At 52.1% G+C, this 21342-nt stretch overlaps 1 protein-coding gene across 8 annotated transcripts in view; it reads right to left on the bottom strand.

The window, feature by feature from the left end:
* The window catches only part of SLC39A11 (solute carrier family 39 member 11), a 463057-nt gene that overhangs the window by 353994 nt on the left and 87721 nt on the right, over positions 1-21342 (bottom strand). The gene's annotated exons all lie outside the window — the stretch shown is intronic.

Raw genomic sequence — 21342 nt, 5'->3', positions numbered from 1 at the left:
TTATTAATTTGTTCAGTTATCCGGTGTCTGGTAAGTTAATGTTTAAGAAAAAAACCTCAATTTTTATTAACATGTTCTATTATTTTATGTTAACAATGACTCATTTATTTCAGCCCTTTGTACTCAGCATGTCTCTATCGAATAAACCTACGTTTCTATGAAAATCGAAGCTTTTGTTTTTTTGAGGCCCACATACACTTAAACCTTGTTTACTTGGCCCGTGTTAGCCTTTGAGTTTGACATGCTTGCGGTACAACATAAAAAACAAAGACCCAGGGAAGCACACCATGGTTAGGCCTCGAGAAGGAAGGAGAGAGAGATTCGTGCAGAGCGGGAGAGAAAAGGCTTTAAAAGTATGAAAGACTGCCTGGCTGGCGTGGCTCAGTGATTGAGCATCGACCTATGAACCAGGAGGCCAGGGTTCGATTCCCGGTCAGGGTACATGTCCCAGTTGTGGGCTCAATCCCCAGTGGGAGGGGGCATAGCAGCCAATCAATGATTCCCTCTCATCATTGATGTTTCTATCTCCCTCTCCCTCTTTGAAATCAATAAAAATATTGATGGCAAAGGCACCATGACTTTCTACCCACCCCAGCTCCCGTCCCCTTGATGACTGTGGAAGAGCCTCAAGATCAGTCCTGAGCCCACATGAGGATGGACAGCTACCTACCCCGTGACTCTCAGCCCAAAGGTTCTAACTCCACCTCCTTCCTGGCAGAAGCAGAGCGGGGCAGCCAGCCCACTCTCCCGAAGTGAGTCATTCCCACCAGGAAGCCCATGATCCCCCCAAGGCCACATCTTCCAGCTTCCTCCCCGGCTCCTCCGTGACCCTGGCCTGAAGCTTCCCACGGAGGAAACGAATTTGCAGCTGTCTAGCTCTATTTAAACTAGGTGAGGCTGCTGTTACTCAAACTGTCTTTTTAGGGACAAAGCCTTCTCCTGTTGCTGCTGCCAAATTACTATTCATAATCAAGCCTATTTAAGCCTATGAAACAGAACTGAAAGCACCCCACCGCTCTGCAAAGACTCAGCCCTCCGTCAGGTGCTCCAGGTAAGCGGCTCACGCTGGAATCCAAAGAGCCAGGGCTCCCAGCAGCCGGGCTGGCAGAGAGCGGGCCTGGCGGACTTTCCCAAACCACCGTGCTTTTTCTTGTCATTTGAAATAAAATGTCTCCTTAAAACAATACAAATCTAAAGGAATGCAAGTACCTAAGTAGAATGAGGCATTCTCTTCCTTATCTTCAAGGATTATCCACCACTCTGAAGCTACTCCTGGACCTAGTCCTAGAATTCATTAAAATGCACCCATATAATCCACCCTGAGCCTTTCTGCCTTTTCAGCAGTTTGAGAACCCCCAGCTGGTCTTTTTCGGGCAACTTTTCCTGACCTATGGTATCCTTTTGGAGAATACCAGGTGTCTTCTCCCCGCCCCCCCGACAACCTGCTCAAAGTAAAGGTTGCTTCTCCCAAGAACAAATGCATGTCTATCAGACACTTGTTGCTAGGTAACAAAACACCCCAAAACTCAGTGGCCTCAAACAGCAGCCAGTGATTACTGCTCCTAAGTCTCCATTCGTGTGGACGCTGCTGGGGACCTGCCGAGGCCCCGTGAATACTGCCAGGCCTCACTTGTGCATCTGTGGTCAGCGTGCGGCTCGCCCAGGGCTGGGTGGTCTAGGATAGCATGTGCTCCGGCGGGCTGTGGGCCAGCGGCTGGCTGACTCATGGCTGGGAAAGTGGGATTCCTTTCCGTGGGGCCCGTCATCCTCCAGCAGGTGAGGCTGGGCTCACTCGTGTGGTGAACCCAGGCTTTCGGGGGGCAGCGAGAAAAGGCAACATCGAAGTGCTGTTCAAATCTCTGCTTGCATCACACTCTCCACCACCCCACTGACCCCAGTGATCCATGGCCATCCAGAGTGATGGGGCGGATACATCCGTCAACTGTGCCTCTTGCTGGGAGGATCCGATGTCACCAGAGTGTGAATGACAGCAGGGAAGGGATCTGTGGCCATTCCTGCAATATTCCGCAGCACATTCGCACGTCATGCATGGTGGCGCGTGAAGTATCAGGGAGCCCCCGAACTCCATGCGGTCCTCTGTGGATTAGCTTGCAAACAGCTGCTCTGGATTAAACCCACAAACTCAACCTCCTCCGCCTGAAGCAGCGCTTCTCCAATGGGGACTCAGGGACCAATTTGCAGCAGTCTGAAAGTTTTATATAAAAAATTTTTAATTTTGTACTTCTAGGTAAATGATCATCTAAAGGAAAAAAAAACAATACCAGCCCAGCCGGGTACGGCTCAGTGGTCGAATGTTGACCTATGAACCAGGAGGTCACAGGTTCCATTTCCGATCAGGGCACATGCCAGAGTTGCAGGCTCTAACTCCAGCAGGGGGTGCTCAAGAGACAGCCGATCAATGATTCTCTTTCATTGTTGATGTTTCTCTCTCTCCCTCTCCCTTCCTTTCTGAAATCAATAAATATCCTATACAGTAAAAGTGTAGTATGCACATTGTCCCCTTGACCGGGAGTTCGTCCGGGAGTTCGACCAGGGGGCGGGGCCAGCCGGGGGAAGGGAGGGAGGCCCTGGCCGGCAGCCGGCAGCCGCTAGGGACCCTGCCAGTGTACCGGGCCTCTAGTATATCTATAAAATACAAGACCAGCAATCTGACTCACTGCAGTGACCCCTTTCTAACCCAAGCCCTTCACTGCTCCATTTCAGGGCCTTTGTTTGCAGCCGTGTTTCCGGCCGAGTTGGTATCAAGCAGTCCTGCCTTCATTGCTGAGGGCTAATTGCCGAAGGCAGGCTCAATGGATGGCTGATGGGTTCTGAGCCACGCTCGGGCCAAATTCCTTCGTGGAGCCCGGTGTAGATGCCAGAGGTTTCCAAGCGCTTCTGGAACAGCTGTGGGGAGAGCCGACTCCATCTGGCGGCTTTCGCGGGACGGACGGATGTGCCGGAACCAAGAGGAGCCAGTCACGGCCGTCGGTACCGCCGGCGCTTGTCATTGGTGGCTTATTTTTAGCAAAAGATCATCTGCCACAGCACACAGAAACAGTGCCGGTTTCGATTTTATGGATGTGGGTGCTTTGATGTGAACTTGTATCTAACTTGATGCCTGTGCATATGTGTGCTTATAAACTTGTAGATAACGGTCAATGCCCCATCAACTCCTCGGCCTCCGGCCCCTGCTCACAGCCTGCTCACAGCATCCATCCCCACGGGGCCTGGACCATGAGGGTCTGAAACCTCAAACCGTTTCTGAAAACAGTCCTTGTGCCTCCCGATGAACTCCGCCTGCAAGGCCGGGACACGGCCTCCTGCACAGCAGCGCTGACGGGGTGCAGAGCCCATCAGAGCCGCTGGGAAAGGAGGCAGGGAGGGGAGAGGAGACCCTTCAGAGGAGGGTGGAAACCCAGAAACCCCTGTGCGTGTTCTCACGAAGGAAAGAGTGTGCAAGTGGCACGCAAACCACTTCAGAAGGGGAGCGTGGCTTTGAAGAACACACTTGATATTTTTTTATAGTGGGGCTTTATCCGAGGCGCCACTCCGCCTGAGGCAGCATCAATTATTCAGCTTCTTGGGGCTTGATGAGGGGCTGGCGTGGAGGAGGTGGAGGCTGCTGGCTTCTAAGGAATGTTTTTCTGCTTCCCGCTGTGGGTACGTGGGGACCGACATCTTCCCTTTTCTCTCTTCTCGAAGCCTGGGTTCCGAAGCAAACCAGCACGCCGAGGCGCACGGCCCGCCTGGGTGAGGTTCCTGATGCTGCAGAATAAACTGCCGCAAACCCAGCGGCAGAAAGCAACACTCGCTTCCTCTCCCTCCGCTTCCACGCTTCAGGAATCCAGCAACAGGTTCAACGAGTCCGGGGTCCTCTGCTGGGGCCTCGCCGGGCTGGGACCTCAGCTGAGGCTCAGGGCCCTCTGCCACGTGCACTGGTGTTGGCAGAATTCAGTTCCTTGCAGACGAAGGGCTGAGGTCCCCCTCCTTCTTGCTGGCTGCCGGCCGGGGACTGCTCAGCTCCGGGAGGCCACCCTCAGGCCCTGCCCAGGGCGGCGGCGATGCCAGAGGGCCCCTGAGCCCGCCTCGGAGAGAGGAGCCAGCCAAGCCCGCGGTTCTTCGATGCTGGCCGGGGACTAAGTGAACCAAGAGAGCCGAGTGACACATCAGGACAGTCCCCAGGCCGCCGCAGGACAGGGCTGAGATGCTCATCAGTCTGATGGGAACACAGGAGCCAAAGAGACAAACACAGGGCTCCTCGGGCCACGCTGCGTCCCGGGAGGAGGCACGTAAGTAGCGGTGAGTCCATGGTCAGGGAGGACGGCCTCTGGGGCGGGAGGGAAGGGCGGGGGCAGGTAAATGAAGCGATTAAATCCTCCTCAAAGACCGGGAAACGGGCATCAAACTATCATCAACAATATCAACAGGATCATCATCCCATTACAGAAAAGGAGAAAGAAGAAACTGAGCGTGTCACGTGGCGGTCGGAGGTAAGGATTAGTGTGAAAACACCTGGGCATGCGGATGAAAGGGGGGAGGAACACGCTGACGAGAGCTGAGGGGCACAAGGATGGAAAGACGCCGAGACGGATAAACGTATAGGGAAGAGGAAGAGGCCTAACAGGTGGGTGGGAAACCAAAATGAACGACAACAGAAAGATCGGAGAGACACGGGGGTCACGCCACCCCAAGAGCTGCGAAGCCTGGACGGAGAGGAAGGACTGTGAGTCACAGCCTTCAACTACCGTCCGTACAGCGAGATTTACACGGGATAAACCCTGAGGCCTGTTCTACACTGGCCTTCTATAAATCTACACATTTCTGGTTCCAACCAAAGGGCTGTTGTGTCCACGGGTACCTGGGGAGGTAAACTAATTTAGGAGAGAAAAATCAAAGGCACCCTTCCCAAACTGTAAAGATAAATGACCCCAGACGGCGCCAACAGCCGGAGGAAAGAGCCCTTTGCAAAGAACACAGACCCGTCAGGACAAAGGCTCTGATTGCTTTTCTCCGTCGCGTAGCCGCGGGAGGATCGATATTTTCCCACTGTCCGCCTTCGGAGCGGAAGCAGGAGGCCAGCAAATCAGCCTCGAATTAACCAGAGGCCCAGAGGGCGGCCGGAGAGGAAGTCACTGCCCGGATACGTGAGCTCCTGGAGGAAGGCCAACACCAGGGCTACTGCGTCCCGGCCCAGGGACCCCGCATCTAAGGAGAGTGCCCTCCTCTGTGTGCTTGGCTCTTTGCCACCCTCAGTTCTTGCTGTTGCCACCACGTGAGCAACTCGTATGGCTCAGACCCCCGCCCCTCCCTCCTCCCTGTGGCATCACCCCTCACCGAACCTGTGCCATCACCCTGTGTGCCGGCTCAGGAACAGGGAGCAAGATCAAGGGGCTCCCCCGGAGACCCAGAAAGCAACCTTCGAATTGGGTCGTGGGAGCAAGTGCGCATCTAGAAAATTAGCTGTTGCCTGAGAAACCCCCTAAGTCAAGGGACAAGCAGGAGGGAATGTGTCCGCCACTGAACCGAGAGGGGCGCCCCGTGCGAGCCCTAGGCCGAGTGCAGGAAGAGGTGTGGACCGACTCCCTGCAAACCGGCTGCTTGACGTCTCCTCCCCTCCCACCCCCATTTCTAAGATCGGAACAGCTGTGTGAGGGGGGGCCGGGGGAGGGCCTGAAGGGCTGCTGGCGGGGCTCAAGGTCACGTGGAGGGAAATGAGCAGTGGGCGCCCAGGGACCCCAGCCACACTGACTGCCTCACCTGCCCCCTTAGATGCGGGGTCCAGGGGCCGGTGGGTGCAGGGGGCAGGGTGAAGCGGAGGGACATGGGGCGCCCACAGAGGCCCCACCTTCCACGTACACCTGTACTACGGGTGCCGGAACCCCAGGCCACGTGCAAGACTGGACCAAGGAAGGGGGTGTGGTGCTTCCCTATACTGCGTGAGAAAATGCCCGGGCAAGGCGTGACCAGTCTCAGCCACTGAACAGCCTACACCCCAAGGATGTGGCCCCGGGTGTCACAAAGAGCTAACTAAATGGGAAAGTTTTATTCATTCATTCATTCATTCATTCATTCAGTTTGGAGCTGACTTGCCAAGCCAGGGTGGTTCTCCCTGGCTCTCCCCTGGCGGAGCAGAAAACCAGAGTCCAGAGGCCGTGGCGCCCCCATCTGCAACGCACGGCACACATGTCACCATGGGAAACCAGTGTCCTGGGCTCCAGAAGGAGACACACCAAACTCATCTCCCCAGATGCCGGGGAGAAGACAGGGCACATAGATGGTGAGACGATGATGCCGGTCTTATCTTTAATATACTTTTAAATCCTGAAGCCCAGAGGGCATGTGTGACACGCCGAGGCCACAGGAGGCGGCCCGTTTATCCCTGAGTACCTCGGCCTCCCCAAGCTGGCACTCCCGCCGCCGGGGCAGCGCGCCCTCCTGCTAACATGGAACCACCTGCCAGAGGCTGGGGACCGGTCCCGGGAGAGAGCCTGGTGGTGGCCCCACACCAGCTCGCTGCTCTGGAAGCTGAGCTTCCCAGGATTCCCAGGGCACTTACCTTTTGCTCAAATAATTTTTAACAGTCTCCATTCGGCCTTTACACTTCCAACAATTGAAAATACGCAGGAGCCCTGCTCAGTGAAACTCAGCTGGTTGGGCAATGCCCCGTGTACTGCAAGGTTGGCAGTTCAATTCCCGGTCAGGACACATGCCCGGGGTTTGGGCTTGACCCCCAGTAAGGGGCGTGCAAGATGCAGCCAATCCATGTTTCACTCTCACATGGATGTTTCTCTCTCTCTCTCTCTCTCTCTCTCTCAAAATCAATTAAAAATACCTTTAAGCCCTAGCCAGTTTGGCTCAGTGGATAGAGTGTCAGCCTGTGGATTAAAAGGTCCTGGGTTCGATTCCAGTCCAGGGCACATGCCCGGGTTCTGGGCTTGATCCCCAGTAGGGGGCGTGCAGGAGGCAGCTGATCAATGATTCTCTCTCATCATTAATGTTTCTATCTCTCTCTTCTTCTCTGAAATCAATAAAAATATATTTAAAAAGTACGTTTTAAAAAATGTAAGAAGGAAAAACCATCACGAAGTAAACCAGAGTCATTTCTGGGGTCACTGGAAAGATATCATCAGAGGATATCTCTCCCCCCACTCCCATGTCCCCCCCCCAAAAAAATAAAAAGAATTAGATTGTCCCTCTGAACCAGGCACCACACGCCTAGCTTGCACCTTTCTGCTCCCTGCGGCCTCCCCTTCACATCTGCAGTACTATTTGCTTGGGCTGGGAGACAGCTGAAGACAGGTGACAAGCCCTCCATCCACCGGGAGCCAGCCACACAGATAATTCAGGGTTCCCCTTTCTGCCTGACACAAAGCAAATCCTGTTGACTTGTCGGAGACACGGGGACAAGAAGCCGCTAACTGCAACAGCCCCATCAGCTTGATGTCTACATGTCAGATCAAGCTTCTGACAGCTGGCTCGGGGCAAACCCACTGATGGGAATTAAGTCGGCTGCCGTACACCAGGATGTGCCCCTGAAGGCTCTCGGCGGTTCTGACTATTAAAAAGGAGGCTGGAGGATTATTTAAGAGAACAGCAACCCGGGGGACGGCGGGGGGGCTGAGTCAAAGGATCCGTGAGTCCAGGGGTCACGCTGGGCATCTAACCTCCCCAGGAGGTGAGAGGGAGTGCCCCCCCACCCCACCCCACCCCAGCAGAAGCCAAGCAGAGAACCAACGGAAATATATTTCTCCTGGGCAGACTCAGCAAGCTCGCCTCAGCGGCCTGTGTCCTCAGGGCCTAGCTCAGCAGGCCCTCCCTACGCTCCCCCTTCCCCGCGCCCCTGCCGGGTGTTTGGGACTCAGTGTCCAGGACACAGGCTGACCATCACCGCCCCGGTGCTGCCGGCTGATATAACTCCAGCCTGATTATCCTGCCTCTGAATCACCCAGACCTCCCGGTTGATTCCTGCATCCGTGCCTTTTGATCAATGCCTGCTTACCAAAGAGGGAGGGAGGGGAAGGAGAAAGTAAAACACAGAGCCGTCGGATTTAGGAACGGCTGAGAACTTGCGTTAAAATGAGATTTGTTTTTCAATTTTTTTTTTTTATTGCTTTCAGAGAGAGGAAGGGAGAGGGAGAGAGAGAGAGAAACAGCAACGATGAGAGAGAATCATTGACTGGCTGCCTCCTGCACGCTCCCTACTGGGGATCGAGCCTGCAACCCAGGCATGTGCCCTGACTGGGAGTTGAACCGTGACCTCCTGCTTCATAGGTCGATGCTAAACCGCTGAGCCACGCCAGCCGGGCTAAAATGAGATTTTGGGTAGCGAGTTACCTCTAGAATCTGCTTGCTTAGAGAAATCATGAAGGTTTGTATTCCCCATCCCCCACCCAACACACACACACACACACACACACACACACTCTCTCTCTCTCTCTCTCTCTCTCGTTCTCATTTTCTCTCTTTCTGAAAATCACTTGATTTCTCAGGCGGCAAGAAAGTAGCCCACGGTGGGTTATTCAGCTCTGCCTCCCACAGGAAGTGGCACAACACCCCCAGTTTTCATGAAAACCTCACTCGGTCCTTTATCTCCAAACCCCTCCTGAGTGAGAATGTGTTTTCTCGTATTTCCCAACCAGATGGAGAGCAAACATAAAAACCACAAGAGTGAGACCCCTGTCCATCCTTATGATGAACAGCTCGGCAAGGAAGTTTGCCAGAGAGGAGATTCGAAGCGATTCTGAGCAGTTCCCGTCAGGGCCGGGGCCAGGGCCGGGGCTGGGCGGGCGAGCGAGCGTGAGGGCTGCACCTGCGGGTGAAAACGCTTCCTTCCCTGGACGATGACCCCCCAGGAGACTGCTGTCCGAAGCCCACGGCTCCCTGCCTGCCTCCACCCAGTATCACTGGGTACCCAACACCTAACCTGGTTTGCAGTTTGTGTAATTAAAGAAGAGAAGCTCCGGGCAATGGAGAGCCTGCAGACCTCAACGAAGCCATCTGGGAGGCGGGATTACGTCCACAAAGCATCTGGGGTTTGCACAAAGGAGCCGGCATTCCGACTCGGGGACAAAGCATGCTTGCAGACTGCTGGGACTGAGCTGCTCCCTAGGATGAGAATAAAGACGTTTCTGTAACGAGTTCAGCAGGACCCCGGGCATGGAATAAGCCCTCCATGAGTATCAGCTGTGGTTTTCAGCACGATTCTCATTAGATGGAAACCAGGACTGGGCCTGTCTCAGCCGTGAAAGCAACAGGGGAGGGGGGAGAAAACAGGACTCGGTGTCGCTGTAACAAAAACTCTGAGCGAGGCGGTAGGAGCCCGTCACACTGGAGGATACAGAGGCATTTCCTGACGGGGAGGTAAAGCACAGCACAGGAAATAGAGCCAATAATTTCATGACAACTGTACATGGTGCCAGGTGGGTAATGGAAACATCAGGGAAACCACTCTGTAAAGTATATGACTGTCTCCAGGCGTCCTCAAACTACGGCCCGCGGGCCACATGCGGCCCGCCGAGGACATGTATCCGGCCCGCCGGGTGCCGCTGCCTGTCCTGCTTAGCAGCCGACTCGTCCCGGGCCCGCAGTGCGCATAGGAATTTGTTCATAGTTTTTTTTTTTAAACTATAGTCCGGCCCTCCAACGGTCTGAGGGACAGTGAACTGGCCCCCTGTTTAAAAAGTTTGAGGACCCCTGGTCTAGCCACTGTGCGGTACACCTGACGTTAATACAAAACAACATTCCATATAAACGGTAACTGAAAAAAGAAATTAAAAAACATTTTTTATATATTTTATTGATTTTTTACAGAGAGGAAGGGAGAGGGATAGAGAGTTAGAAACATCGATGAGAGAGAAACATCGATCAGCTGCCTCCTGCACACCCCCCACTGGGGGATGTGCCTGCAACCAAGGTACATGCCTCTGACCGGAATCGAACCTGGGACCCTTCAGTCTGCAGGCCGACGCTCTATCCACTGAGCCAAACCAGTCAGGGCTTAAAAAAACATTTTAAAATACATTTTTTATTGATTAGAGAGAGAGAGAGGGAGAGTGGGAGAGAGTGGGAGGGAGGGAGAGGGAGAGAGAGAGAAACATCGATCAGCTGCCTCCTGCACACCCCCCACTGGGGATCAAGCCTGAGACCTAGGCATGTATCCTGATCGGGAATCGAACCAGCGACCTCAGAGCACAGGATGATGCCCAACCAACCGAGCCCCAGCGGCCAGGGCTAAATATTTTTTTTAGTGACATTTTGTGCTCTCGGGGCCTTCACATTTGCCCTTTGCCATAGTGGCCATGGTGGCCTGTCACTTTAGGGAAGCGGAGGGTAGGAATCGGTGGGAGGCGGGGGGAAGGGTTCACAGCCTGGCCAGGTTTGGGCATCGCAATACAGATTGCTCCCTCTCACTGTTCCACTTGACAGATTCACGCTGCGGGCTCCCCATCCAATCACTGGCCTAATATTTACCCAGCGGACGCTGGATCTGTGTGCGTTGCCACCTCAAACCCAGTGGGTATGGAGACGGAAAAGAGGCTGCCTGCGTACGAGCCACGAGGACAAACACAGCCAGCGCTTTAAAGAGCCATTGAGCGGATCAATACCCAATCCCCACGCAGGGGCCCGGGCCAACCGGGATTTCATAATTATTTCCCAGCATTACATCCCTCGGGAAAGCTTAGAAAAGGTCGCTGCTTCTTGGTTTGTTCCCCTGTGCGTGCCAAACACAGATTATTTTCTGGGGGCCATGAGGCTCCATCCCAGACTGTACCACCCAGACAGTCCTAAGAGCTGACTCCAGAAATGGGACACGGTCCTCCCCAGAAAAATCACTTCGGCTCGGTCGGCGTGGCTCAGTGGTTGAGCGTCGACCTATGAACCAGGAGGTCCCGGTTTGATTCCCGGTCAGGGCACATGCCCAGGTTGCGGGCTCGATCCCCAGAATGGGGTAGAAAGGAAGCAGCCAATCAATGATTCTCTCTCATCATTGATGATTCTATCTCTCTCTCCCTCTCCCTTCTTCTCTGAAACAATAAAAATACATTTTTAAAAAAAGAAAAGAACTCATCAGCTTTAGTTGCCTCACCTCCCACCCCCATCTTCTCTGCCAGAGTCAGGTTTCGGAGAGACCTACTGCTGGACATTCTTCTTCTTGGTCTAGAACTCAAAAATAAACACCAAGCTGTGGGAGGCCAGGCAGGAAGCGAGGGGATGCAGTGGGCTGCCAGACACCACGACCGGCTCCTTCACCCTGACTCATCCCTCGGCAGAGACCACACGGGCTTCCGGCTGAGCCCTCATGCCCACCATGGGTACATGAGGCCCACCAAGGGCACCTCCAAGCAGGGGGTCCGGGAAGGGACAGAGCTGCTGGAGGCATCGTGGGAGATGGAGCAGCAGGCACCGAGGCCGAGGCCAAGGCGGGAGCTGGGACAGGTGGGCGGCGCCCTGGGGAAGGTGTCCGGGGAAGAACGCGAGCCATCCATGGCGCAGGTGACATATGCAGGAGCCAGGCTGTGGGGTGACGTCTGTCCTTGACACTAAGTACAAAGGAGACTGTCAGAAGGCTCTGAGCAGGGAGCGGCCTACTGTGATGTACGCATATTAAAGGGCCTGGCTGCTGGGCAGAGACCGGCTGGATGGGGTGCATGGGGTGGCGGGGGCAGCAGGAGGAGCTGTGGGGAGGCTCCTGCCGATGGAATTCCCGGAAAGAGCAGCGTGAGGGTTGGGATGTCAGCCGAGGAGAAGGAAAGGGGGGAATGGGGGCCGGAGACCTGCAGGGGAAAGGGCCAGTCACCCTCGTTCACGAGAACGAGGTGAAGTGACAGCGGTCTTTATTCTCATCAGCGCTTACTGTCTGCAGACACTGGGCACGGCGCTGCCCTTGGCCCGGAATACAGAGAGGTGGGAGCCCTGGTTCTTGCCTTCAGACAGGCGAGCATCCGGCCAGAACCATCAAAATGAAGCTTAAAAAAAGAGGCGCTCACTTGGACCCAATCAATGCCGCTGATGACTCAGGCCACGGGAGAGTCCGAGAGGGAGGAGTGTGAGCTCCAAGAGCACTTCTGACCAGGAGCGACTTCATCCGTCCTCACTGGCTCTTGAGAAGCAGCGTGAGGACAGGAGGATATCCTAGGAAAGGGGACTGGAAAGGTGTGGAAACACTGTAAATCCTTCCAGAACCATCAGCCTCCTCCCTACTCCGTGGACTGCAAAGAGGCCATTCAACAGCGTTCAACTCCAACAGCAGACTAAACAAATCGTACCCAAAGCAGGTGGCATGCCAGGAAGCGAAGACCTCAGACCAACCAACGGGCAGAGGCTCAGCCCAGTGCTGCTGCCCAGGGCAGCCGCTCACGCCCTGTGACCTGGTCCCCGGCACCTGGACCCACGGGCCTGCACACCAGCTGGCCAGCTGGGACAGCAGCGCTTCCTGTCCCCAGCCGGCCTGCTCTGTGGGCCATGGCATCCTACCGCATCCGTAACTCTCCAGCCCTCTGGGGCTAGACTGCAGGCGTCGCGGCTTCATGTGGAAGAGCTAAGGTCCCAAGGTCCTGGGAGTGGACTGCCCTTTGCAAGCTAGTTATTCTTAGGTCCTTAGTTATTATTCCCTGTTGTCTTCCATTGGTAGTTAACGAAGTCTTCAAAAATGTTAGCCTATGCTCCTCAGCGGGGGGGTGTGCAGAAGGCAACCGATCATTGTTTCTCTCTCATCACTGATGTTTCTCTCTTTCTCTCTCTCTCTCTCCATTCCTCTCTCTGAAATCGATGTCAGCTTATATCAGCAAAGAAGAAGAGTCAGGGACCTGGGTCCATGCTTTAGCATTAAAGAGAGAGTGGAATTAATCCGAAGTGAAGACTGGGGGAAAAGTTGGATTTCGTTAAGTGCTTGGAATGGAGCTTCCCTCCTATCTGGAATGTCAAGGCTCAAGAGTTTTTGATTAAATAAGAAGCCAGTCGTTTTTGCTAAACGAATCTCATTTAAGAGGATAATAACAGCTAATATTAACTGAACTTCAGGCACTGAGATTACTGCTTTAAGTGGATATTTTATTTAATCCTCTCAAACAAAATTCTGCAAGTGATATTTTTATCCTTTTACCGACGAGAACACTAAGACGTGGAGATGGGATCTAACGTCAAGGACACACGCTGAAGCTTGGAGGAACCAGGAAATAAAAGCTAGCAATCTGACTCCAGACCTCTGCTCTTCTGACCAACACCCACGCCACCCGCCACCACCCAAAATGCCATTACAATCATGACTCTGGTTCACTTAGTTTTTGGTGTGGTTTTTTTTTTGTGTGTGTGTGTGTGTGTTTTTTTTTTTTCCTTTTATTGATTTTTAGAGAGAGAGGAAGGGAGAGGGATAGAGAGATAGAAACATCAATGAGAATGAGACATCATTGATTGGCTGCCTCCTGAACTCCCCCTACTGGGGATCGAACCAGTGACCTCTTGGTTCCTGGGTCAGTGCTCAACCACTGAGCCATATCAGCCAAGGTCCAACATTCACTTTGAAGTAACAGGAAGAGGGCGGGGCAGTGAGGTGCATAAAGAAGACCTGGTCACCAACTTTGTCAGGAGCCCTCCAAGAAGGGCAACCCCAGGAGTCCCCACAGCTCCCAGCAGAGCCACCCCAGGAGACATTTTGGATTCTGAATGAGCTTGTGTCCTGGTCAACCCCTGACGTACCAAGCACAGCTCTTTGTTCCTGCCTGCATGTCAGAAGTGTCTCACACTCGGGCTTCTGGGGGTCGCCTCCCTGAGGCCTTGAGACCCACCCTCTCAGGGCCCCCCCATCACTAAATGAACCAGGACTCATGGAACCCCTTTCTGTCTACACTGGGCATCCCATTCCACTGGCAATCCGGCGAGTTTCTGCCAAAAGAGTCCACGAATTTTAAAAGAAAGCAACTGGGATTCCACAAAAAAGGCAGTGTTACTGTTCCTTTGATACTCAAGCTCAGGATACGTCCGGGAAAAGCATGCCAAATGGTTGATTTCTTTGCATGAACCATAGGCACTCCAACTCAAGAAGGCTGTAGTCTGGACGGCATGTGAGATACTTTCGCACTCCTCATTTCTTCTCTGCACATATGCTGTTGAGTTTGCTAAAAGCCACTGACATCTTCAACGGCCACAAATCCTGAGCTCTGTATCCCAGCTGGCAAAACGTCTTCTGTCCCTCAAGACACTCAGAAAGCCTGTAACCAAGGAAGGTTACTGCTTAAGTCAGGAAAACCTCGGGGGGAGGAGGGGAGGGCCGGAGGGGAATCAAAGAGGCAAAGTCCTTACCAACATCTATTTCCCAATAAGCACATGGAGTCCCACCTCCAGCCACAGAGCTTAGAGCAGCAGCGTGGGCAGAAAGTGGATCCCACATGAATTGAAAAGGAAGAGAAATAATTTTCCCTCGGCACCAGATTTCCTCTGACCTCCAAGGGGTTAACCACAGAGCTTGTTCCCACCGCGAAGACTTGGCTATTCAGCAGAAGTTCAACTCAGGACTGCTTCCCGACCTGGGAACTTGACTGCCAAACTGCTCTAAAGAGCTCTCAGGCCCGGCTGGTGTGGCTCAGTGGTTGAGCGTCAACTCATGAACCAGAAGGTCACGGTTCGATTCCTGGTCAGGACCCATGCCCGGTTGCAGCCCGATCTCCAGTAGGAGGCATGTAGGAGGCAGCTGATTGATGTTCTAGCTCTCTATCCTTCTCCCTCCCCCCCCCCCTCAAAATCAATACAAATAAATAAATAATATAAAGTGTCCATGAACCAAAAAAGAGACCCACACCAAAGACGGCAATGAGTTTCTGCTGTGCTTCGTTGCTCGCTAGCTGAGCAGATCTGAAACAAATGAGAAGACCCCAGGCCTGGGTTTTGTTTTAAACAGCCGAGTGTTCGTTTGGCAAGTACAGCTATTTTTTATTTTATGAAATCAATGCCTTTATGGTTAACTACAAACAGTCGATCTTTTTAAAAAGAAGATCCCATTTTGCCACTAATTTCCACTTTTCAAACTAGAGGTGCCATACTGGAAAAAAATTTCTCCCCCAGTAAATTACATGGAAAAGCGTGGGAAGGAAAACAGTCAGTCAACCAAAAAAATAAAAAAAAAATTAAAGAAAAATTTTTAAAAAATCAAATAACCCTCTTAAAAAAACAGGCGAAGAACTTGCACAGACATCTCTCCAAATATGATATACAAATGGCCAACGAGCATATGAAAATAATGCTCAACATCACTAAGCATCAGAGAAATACAAAATCACAATCTCACACCAATTAGGATGGCTTCTATTAACACACACACACACACACACACACACACACACACGAGAAAATAACAAGTGTTGGCAAGGATGTGGAGAAACTGGAACCCTGTGCACTGGTGGTAAAAACGGTCCAACTGATACAGAAAACAGAATGGAGGTTCCTCAAAAAATTAAAAAGAGAACTACCCCATACTCCAGCAATCCCACTTCTGGGTTTCAGAAGAATGAAAAGCAGGGTCTCAAAGAGATATTACACACTTGTGTTCATAGAAGCACTACTCACAACAGCCAGAGGGTGGAACAACCCAAACACTCATCAACAGATGATGAATAAAGAGCACGTGGAACAACATACAGTGAATGAACATTACTCAGCCTTGAAAAGGAAGGACATTCTGACACGTGCCGCAGCATGGATGGACCTGGAGGGCATTATGCTAAGTCAGTGGTCAGCAAACTCATTCGTCCACAGAGCCAAATATCAACAGGACAACGATTGAAATTTCTTTGGAGAGCCACATTTTTTAAACGTAAACTTCTTCTAACGCCACTTCTTCAAAACAGACTCGCCCAGGCCGTGGTATTTTGTGGAAGAGCCACACTCAAGGGCCAAAGAGCCGCATGTGGCTCGCGAGCCACAGTTTGCCGACCACAGTGCTAAGTGAAATAAGCCATGCACAAGAGGACAAATACTTTATGATTCCACTCATAGGAGATATCTAAAGGAGACCACGTCGTAGCAACAGGAAGTGGAACGGTTGTTACCGGGGACTGGGGGAGGAGGGAATGCAGAGTTGTAAAATGGGTACTTCGTGGACTATCAGATCTGCAAGAGGAAGAAGTTCCCGAGATTGCGTGAATATACTTAACACTACTGAACTGTACAATGAAAAAGGGTTAGGATGGTGAATTTTATGTTAGGTAGTTTTTTTCTTTTTCTTCTTTTGTTAATTTTTTATTTAAATTGTTTATTGTTTAAGGTAGTCCATATTTATGTCATGCGTTTTTTACCACAATAAACAAACTAACAAACAAAAAGAAAACCACCGGCCATCCTCACTGAATCTGGAGGATGGAGCTCGGCACAGCCAGATGTTGGCAGCATTTTACAGTGTTTTCCTACCTCCGGTATCGCCTTTCCTCTAAATCAGTGGTTCCCAACCTTCCTCATGCCGCGGCCCTTTAATACAGTTCCTCATGTGTGGTGCCCCTCAACCATAACATTATTTTCGTTGCTACTTCATAACTGTAATTTTGCTACTGTTAATGAATCGTAATGTACATATCTGTGTTTTCTGATGGTCTTGGGCAACCCTGCTGGTGGGTCGCGACAGGTTGAGAACTGCTAGCAGGGTCGCCTAAGACCACAGCAGGTTGAGAACTGCTGCTGCAGAGCCTAAGACCATCGGTCACCACATGAGGAACTGGATTAAACACTTAGAGTCTAAATGTTTAATCCTCCTACTTGCAATGAAATGGTTTTGCCGGGATAACGAGGAGCCTGCGGTGCAGGCTTCTCTTAAATCGCTTGGAGCAGCTATCATGCCTTATAACACGATAATGGCAAAGGATATAAATATTCCATTTGTGTCAAATCATTCTGTTTACACCAGCCCAAGATATGTCTTCGGGATACAGATTACCTTTAAACAAGCCTGGCTGGTGTCTTTGTTTTTTGCCTTTGAGTAGAATTTTTAAAGGGCATCTACTGTTCTGAGACATTACCATGGAACTCGGCAAGCATGTTATCGTACGATGACAATCTGTCACTCATCCTCACCTCCCGGGGTGTTCCCAAGCCAGGCTCCGGTGAGGACAGTCCCTCTCATCCCACTGCTTCGAGGTGTAGAGTTTTGCATTCGTTTAGAGAAAAGCAGTAAGTCCTCCCCTTGAAAATTAAACACAGGCCACTGTATAGGGTGTCCACCCATCAGCGTTTGGGCTTCACATATGGATATCATAAACTTAATTATTTGGGGACATTACTGTCATCTGGATAAAACGAACGTTCTTGTAAGAGGCTCTCCCGTATTTTCTTCTGTCTTCATCAGTAGAGCCATCTTCCCTTTTGATGAGAAGTCATGGAAATTACACAGCGTAAAAATGGATAATGCTGCTCGAATTCTCAGACTGCTGGCAGACGATGCTGTAAGTGGCTTCTCTCTCTCATTACGGGAAAGGCATAACATCGCAAACGGGAAGCGGGCATCAGGCTGAAAATGTAACGGAACGAAGTAAGAATCGGTGGCCCGCACTGCCCTTGTCTCCTGTTGGGATTCACAGTTAGAATGCTGAAGTTCAGCACACTGCAGGACCCTCAAGGGCCACTGCGAAAAAACCCTTACCACCCGTGACTAAGCCAGAGACTGCCACGTTTAGACAACGTGATGATCAGAAGTTATCAAAATTAGAAATGTAACAACATTTCTACAAAATGACCAGTAAAAAAACAACAACAGGAGGCTTTCCTGTGTAAATGGTGTGAATAAATTCAAAGTAGGCACTTCCTTTTAATATGGAGATTTTGTAATAATCCTCCCCACCCCCAACACATACACACACACCACCATCTCATCCATTGTTTATAGCCTGTGTGTAAAATTTTAGAGCACTTAAGTTATATGACTAGCCAAAGCGAGGGGCGATGACTCCAAAATGTGGAAGAGATGTTTTGGTTCCCGTTACGTGAAAACATGAAGTCCACTGTTCCAGGGTCAAATACAATTTTTTTTCCCTTCACTCTGATGTCATTTATCTTTATTATTGACAACGTGATCTATATGTAGCTTTTAAGACGCCTTCTTTAAAGAACTGTCAGAGATACAGAAAAGTACAGGCCAGAGAATAACAAGATCAAAGTCCATGTGCCTCGCACTCAAATGTAATGAAGCCTGGCCAGCCGTTTACCATACTTGATGCAGATTCTTAAATTCACCGACTCCAAGGACAGCACAGGGAATGGATGCACACGTCGCTGATCGGTGCTGAGCTTCCAGAGGGGCAACAGACATTAACCACGGGCAGGGAGGTGGTCAGTGGGAGGAGGGGCTCTCACTGGCCAAGCCCGGCCGAGGCACAGAGCCACGCCGGCTCCCCTGGGTGGCCGGAGGAATGAAGATGCAAATTGTACTCCGTTTCCTGCGGCTGCTCAACAAATGGCTTAGAACAACAGAAATCCATTCTCACAGTTCTGGAGGCCAGAAGTCCAAAATCAGCGTAGTCACTGGGCTAAATCAAGGTCTGGCAGGGCTGCACTCCCCGCCTCCTCCACCTTCTGCAGGCTCCTGGTTCGGGGCCCCAACCTCTGGCCTCCATAGTCACAGCACCTCGCTTCTGTGCCAGATCTCCTGGGCCCCCTTTTCCTAAGGACACCGGTGATCACATTTAGGCTGCGCCCAGGCAACACAGCTTGATCTCCTCATCTCTCGGCCCTCAACTGCATCACATCTGCAAAGACCCTTTCCCCATGCAAAGTAACAGGCAGAGGTTCCAGGCACTGGAGCCTCAACCACACACACCAAACCTGGAGCACACGCTGGGGCCTCCGGAGCCCAGATCCCTAATAGATGGGTCCACGTTGTTGGAATGTTCTACTAATTTCCAATTTTCCAAACTCGGGATGGAAGGCCACCTTGAGGCAAAATATCGACAAAGATCACCCCAACTGGATGGGCTTGGAATCGTGACACTAGCAATTGGAGGGTCGTTTTCCAATAACTTAGGTTTGACTGGCCCCATGGAGCAGAGTCCTGGGTGGGAACAGACGGAAACACAGACCCCTTACAGAGAACCAGAGGGTCGCAGGCCAGGGCCGGGGGGAACTGACCCCTGTTTTAGAGAAGGCAGACCCAGAAGAAGGCAGGGACCACCACCTGACCCCGCATTGGAAGAGGGGTGTGAGGACACGCCCCAGTGATGTCCTGGGGTTGACTTCTGGACAGGCAATGCCAGGACCAATGAAGGATCGAGTCTCCCAAGATTTGGGGCAATAGCTCTAGATTTCACCGCAGTCTTAGCTCCGGCTGCTGTAACAAAACACCCCACAGTGGGGGGGCTAACACAACAGAAATCCGTTTCTCACTGTTTCTGGAGGCCGGGCGTCTGGCACAGAGCTCTTCAAACCCCTGAAATGTCCTACGTGACAAGAGCAATAAGGGTGTCACGATACTCCTAACAAATCCCCGTCACCACACCTGAGCTTACCTAAGGAGGTGACCTTTGGGAAACACCTTAAGGAGGGGGGCAGGTTGCCAGGGAACAAACAATGCAATTAGAGGGTTGGAAAGTTCGGCCCCACCCACCTTGGCGGTGGGGTCAATCACCAAGGTCATGAAGCTTCCACAAATCCCAAAAGTGCGGGGTTCAGACAGTTTCCGGGTTCAGACAGTTTCCGGGCTGGTGAGCAAAGGGCGATCTGGGGAGAGAGGGGCCCTGGGAGAGGGTGTGGGAGCTCTGAGCCCTTTCCCCGCGTCTGCCCCAGGCGTCCCTGCCATCTGGCTGTTCCTCAGTCGTAGCCTTTTATAATAAACGGGTAGCCAGTGAGCAGGCTGTTTCCCGGAGTTCTGTGCACCACTCTGGCGAATTAATCAAGCCCAAGGACGGAGGGTGGATGGCGTGGGAACCTCTGACTGACAGCTAGTAGGTCAGAAGCACAGGGCCAGCCTGGCCTTGAGACTGGAGCTGAAGGAGGGAGCAGTGTGGCAGGACAGGGCACCCGGCCTGTGGGGAGTGACGCTGACTCCAGGTAGAGAGTGTCTCGGATTGTGAGACATGCGGCTGGTGCTGGAGAATTGCTTCCTGCACAGTCTAGCCCACGGATGGGCAAACTTTTTGACTCGAGGGCCACAATGGGTCCTTAAACTGGACCGGAGGGCCGGAACAAAAGCATGGATGGAGTGTTTGTGTGAACTAATATAAATTCAAAGTAAAGGAGCGGAGGGGAGAGCAAGAGAACCCTCCGCTCTTTCGGCTCCGCGGGCCGGATAGAACAGCCGAACGGGCCGGATCCAGCCCGCGGGCCATAGTTTGCCCACGGCTGGTCTAGTCCTTGAACCACTTCGGCCTCTGACTCAGAGGAACTTTGGGCCTCATCCATGAGCCAGTCTCCTGGGACTCCCCACAGCCCCTCGCCCTGCCATATGGAAACCTGAGATGCAAACAGCTCCCAGCAAAATCGGGAGGGGTGAGCAGAGTCAGGATTGGGGTGTCAGACGGAGCGGGTGACGGGCTGTTCCAAGGCTGTCAGGAGAATAAGAGGAGGGAGGCAGTGAAAAGGTGCCAAGAAGAACCTGGAGCCTCTCTGAGGATGGGTCCTTCAGATACAGCCTCCCGCGCCCGGGCCACCTTTCGGACTGTCCTGCGATGCTCTCGCCTTGGTGAGCACCGGAATCCCCAGGCACCTGCGTTTTTAAGTCTCCCGGGAGATGCTGGTGCGTCCCAAGTCTGCCACCCACAGAAGCAGTTCCTTCCCCTTCTCATCTTTTAGCCGATCCCCTTGGCACGAGCAGGGAGTCCTTCTTTCCCTCTTTTCTGAGTCTTTTGCAATAATAAGGCTTTGGCTTCCAAGGGAAAGAAAAGGACACTTGAATTGCTGTGAATCATTAAAAAAAAAACAGCAACCACCCAAACAAACAAAAAACACACACCACCCCCTGAACAAAAGCGAGTTATAAGTAGCCTGACAGCAGCGCCTTTGTGGGGATGTTTTGTTTAGAAACCCAGGCCTCACCGTGTACACAATGAATCAGAACCTCCAGAGGGAGGTCCAAGTGTCAATATCTCCCTAAAGCCCCAAAGGCGACCTCCCAGCTCCTCCCTACCACTCCCCCCGCCCCCCAACCCCTGTGCCTACCTAACACACTTCCCAATTACCTTGCTCTGAAAATGCTCCTTCTCAAAGGCAGTATGCATCTCTAGCTTCATAGGCAAACATAATTAAGAAAGCAAATAAAGCATAAAAAACCATACAACACAATCAGACTTCAGATCAAGCTTTTCCTGTTTCTGCCTGCAGGTTTAATTATCTGCGCCTCGTGTTTGCGGTGCCCAAAACGTGGTCGACTGC

The sequence above is a fragment of the Plecotus auritus genome, assembly GCF_963455305.1.
Source record: "Plecotus auritus genome assembly, chromosome: 7".
Classification (NCBI taxonomy): domain Eukaryota; kingdom Metazoa; phylum Chordata; class Mammalia; order Chiroptera; family Vespertilionidae; genus Plecotus; species Plecotus auritus.
Note: the sequence above shows the minus strand (reverse complement) of the source record. Positions and strands in the feature narration are given on the sequence as shown.